Here is a 5,000-nt window from a genome sequence, read left to right on the forward strand (position 1 = left end):
TCTGTCCTCCCTCCCTTCCTTCTTTCCTCCCTTCCTTCCTTCCCTCCTTCCTTCAATGTCATTTCAAATCTCTCTTATTGATCTTTTTTAATATATTGATTATATTGAACTGGGCGTAACCTCCATGATGTCTTGCTGCGGAGTTCAGTCTGAATTTACATTTTAACAAACCTGATGCTGCTTTTAAATCTAGTTTAACTGATTTATGGATTCATCATCTTACCAACATTTATTATCACTGAGCCTCAAACATTAGCTACAGCTGTTTAATGGAGGAATCTGTTTCCTTCAAACTAAACTTTAAAATGTTTTAAATCTTTATTCCCGTCAGAAAATCTCACAAAGAGACAAAAACATTTATTTCTCTGTTTTATTAAATGTTTGTAAATAAACTGGTCATCATTTTGTGTCTCAGATTTAAACACTGAAGCATTTTAGTGACTTTTATTATTATTTATAAAACCAGAGTCGGCCGTGATTCAGCACATTATCTCCACTCTGCTCCTAAACTCACAGTCGGCTCACATTTCCTCTGATTGGCAGAGCTTTACTCACATACCCAGAATGCCTCAGATATGGCAGCGAGCAGGACGACAGGACGACATCATCACTTCGTCATCATCGCCGACTCACAGGTTTCACTGCAAGACATCCACGAGACCACCGAGACCAGCGAGACCAGCGAATACTGCAGCTGCTAAAATACTCTGAATGTGACTCAACACGAGGACGATCTGATGCATCCTTAATAAAGTCAGAGTCGTTAATAAACTGATTTTTAGAATCAATGACGAAGATGAAACTGAAGGTTGTTGCAGCTTTTGGATCTTTGTGTTTGCAGATGATGAAAGTTCAGAGTCCTTATGAGAACTTTAACCCTTTATAGGACACTCATTGAAAGGAAGGGAGGAAGGAAGGATGGAAGGAAGGAAGGAAGGAAGGAAGGAAGGAAGGAAGGAAGGGAAGGAAGGACGGACAGAGGAAAGAAGGAAGGAAGGAAGGTAGGGGGAGGAAAGAAAGGGAGAAGGAGGGAGGGAGGAGAGAAGGAGGGAGGTAGGGAGGGAGGGAAGAACAGATGGAAGTAAGGAAAGGAAGGAAGGACGGAGGAAATAAGGAGGGAGGGAGGGAGAAAGGAAAAGAGGAAGGGAAGAAAGAAGGCAGGGAGGAAGGAAAGGAAGGAAGGAAGGAAGGAAGGAAGGATATTTTGGGATATTTACAGAAGTTACCAAATATAATTATTTGCCCAATAAAGGGTTAAGGACTGAAACTTCACATATAGATCCAGAAAGAAGTCACAATAATTATCGACATCATTGAGTCCGAACCAGTACGAGTTATTATAGTTTACAAATGTTCATTAGTTTTTCAGGTTGCTTTTTTTATTCATTACAGTTTAGTTTTAGTGAGTTTAACAAGTGATGAAGTAGTTTTAGTCAGTGGCGGCTGGTAGCACCACTTCATACCGCAGCAAAAAAATAAGAATAAGAAAGAAAAACCAATCTAAAAACAACACACTATAACGTTCCTTGGTTTGTCTCAGTATAACATCTCAGACCCACAGAGAGAGGAATAAATAAATATATAATTAGATAAAATGTCCTTTTCACTCACATCACCTAAATATACCAGCAGTTAAAGTTACCAATAAGGTAAAATGCTTAAATAGAGACACCACCACCCAGGGGAGCTGACAGGGACATTGGGCCCCACCACCTCATACAGGTCACACCAATCATGCAATTATAGTCCAATACTAACTACAATATCTACTGACGTGAAAACAGGACACAGGACTGAACCAATTAGAGGGGGGATTTATGGGCAATGCGGAGGCTTTGGGTGGGTCATTTCTGCCAAAAAATAAATAAATAAAGTGATTGTTCATTGTAGCTAAAATACCTCATTTATGTCTATTGCTGATTGTAAGCTAATTAAAAAGCAACAACCCATGTTGTAATGTTTTTAGTGCACTTCTCAATCATGGGCCCTGAGAATCATCCTAACTCTTCATCCCCTTATGGCGCCCCTGCCACCACCTATATTCTAGTTATTGTGTCTTCAGTCCTGATTTTACTGTAATCTGTTAGTTGTTGTAATACCTGAACAGGACACTAGATGGCGCATTAAGCACTACACACTGCTGTGATGAAGCATAACTTATTTAACTTCTTATTTTAATAATGAAATGTTCCCCAAATTAACTGTAATAGTCAAAACTACTTCCATCAATTCTTATCCTGCATTTTAGTTTTTTACACTTCATATTTATGTCTTTTATAAAGTCTTTCTAATCGTTTACAGTATTAATAAGAGGAATGCAGCTAGTACCTGATGTTTAGTCCTGTTGGTCCTATGTTCCTCTTGTGGAGCTTGGCATAGCGGAGGTCCAGAGTTAGGGCTAGATGTGGTGAAACAGCTGCAGAAAGAGCTCAGCGATGCTAAGTCTGCTAAAAACAACTTAGCTTCAATGCTAATGTCCTGATAGCTGCAGACATAGACATAATAATAACCTTTATTATGTCTATGTCTGCAGCTACTTCCGTGTTTGTATTTAAAAGTACCTTCCTGTAGTAAAGATGGCCGACAAGCGCACCGCCATAAATCCAATCCTTGCCGGAAGTTACAAACGGTAGTTAGTCAATCGCCGCTCATATCTATCCAATCCTTACCAGAAGTGTCAGGCGGAAGTGAATCACCGCTCCGAGCGAACACAAAAATAAAAGCCTAAAAAAACTCCACATACATTTACACATAATTGTATGAACTTTGTTGCAGTTACATGATTATTGTAAACATATAATTGACTCTACAAGTTTATATTCTGCTGTAAGACTCAGAAGTTAGTTAGAAGCCTACACTAATCAAGTTATAACGTTTCATGGATTTAACTTTCATATCAACATTATGAATACAAATGTGAATATTATGTTTATGTGGTGGGGTTCTCACACACACACACACACACACACACACACACACACACACACACACACACACACAATAGGACTGAATAATAACTGAGATTGAATAGAGTTCTCAGATTAAATAAAATGAGGATTAATAAAATATTTAAACTAACTGAGCACTTTCAGATTAGGCAGCAGTTGCAACAAATGTCATGCTTACTTTCACATGAATATTAATTTATCAATACTTAATATTTAATGTAATTTTATACCATGCAATATCATTACTCTATACCCATTACTCACTGCATTATCACCATTATCACCATCACTGTGCAATATTTAAATAACGTGTTAACCATGGTGCTAACCGCTAATCGATACGGACCATGGATGTATTATGGACGCCAATTACACGAAGAAGAAACTTCCAGCATAGATTAGATATACGGCGGCGCCCTGGTCAGTCATCTTAACTGCAGTTGGGTCTCTCTCCATTAACCAGCCGCCACTGGTTTAGTCTTAGTTTTTAGTGTTTCAGGTTTTAGGAGGAAAGTCTTGATTAGTAGAAGCTGTGAAGGATGAAATAATGCTGACACTGTGTTTGGTACTAACCGTTATCTCAGCAAGCCACACTGAACACTATACCGTTACCATGGAGACGATGAACGCTACACAGTCACCATGGAGACGACGAACACTATACAGTCACCATGGAGACACTGAACACTATACAGTCACCATGGAGACAATGAACACTATACCGTCACCATGGAGACGATGAACACTATACAGTCACCATGGAGACAATGAATACTATACCGTCACCATGGAGACACTGAACACAATACAATCACCATGGAGACGATGAACACTATACAGTCACCATGGAGACGCTGAACACTACACAGTCACCATGGAGACGATGAACACTATACAATGAACACTATACAGTCACCATGGAGACAATGAACACTATACAGTCACCATGGAGACAATGAACACTATACAGTCACCATGGAGACGATGAACACTATACAGTCACCATGGAGACAATGAACACTATACAGTCACCATGGAGACGATGAAAAGAAAACTACAGTCACCATGGAGACGATGAACACTATACAATCACCATGGAGACAATGAACACTATACAGTCACCATGGAGACAATGAACACTATACAGTCACCATGGAGACAATGAACACTATACAGTTACCATGGAGACAATGAACACTATACAGTCACCATGGAGACAATGAACACTATACAGTCACCATGGAGACGATGAACATTATACAGTCACCATGGAGACAATGAAAAGAAAAATACAGTCACCATGGAGACGATGAACACTATACAGTCACCATGGAGACAATAAACACTATACAGTCACCATGGAGACAATGAAAAGAAAACTACAGTCACCATGGAGACGATGAACACTATACAGTCACCATGGAGACGATGAACACTATACAGTCACCATGGAGACAATAAACACTATACAGTCACCATAGAGACAATGAAAAGAAAACTATAACTAAGATGATTTGATCTGCTGTTCACTTTAGTTTCAGTTAGTTTAGTTTTGTTCATTCTAGTTTTATTTATTTTTTCGCTGCTAGTTTTAGTTTTAGTGAACTTTAATAACCTTTGTCCACATACGGACTTATCGTATCGTACACATAACCTAAAATAAAACTTAGGACATGAACTCTAAATCACAAAGCTGAACTCAAGTCACAAGAAAAAGGTGTAAAAAATGTTCAAACTGTTAAAATGAAATCTAAAACCTTCAACTTAAAGACGTGATAAATGAATCCAGGTCTGAAATCAGTGTGAAGTAAAATGATTGATGGAAGAAAGAAGAAGAAGAAAGAAAGCAGCAGAAATAAAGTTAGTGGACTTCTTGTGAATGTTCATGTGTCAGTTTAATTAGTGCAGGTCTGGTTTTTTCTTTTTTAAAGCTGAACGAAGGATCTGAGTTACACATTCAAACAAACATAACACCAGCTGTACATTAATAACTTCTTTATCTTCAACACTCAACAAACAGACCGGGTTTTATAGTCAGTAATGAGAAAAGCT

Source organism: Scomber japonicus, chromosome 20 (assembly GCF_027409825.1).
Source record: "Scomber japonicus isolate fScoJap1 chromosome 20, fScoJap1.pri, whole genome shotgun sequence".
Classification (NCBI taxonomy): Eukaryota; Metazoa; Chordata; class Actinopteri; order Scombriformes; family Scombridae; genus Scomber; species Scomber japonicus.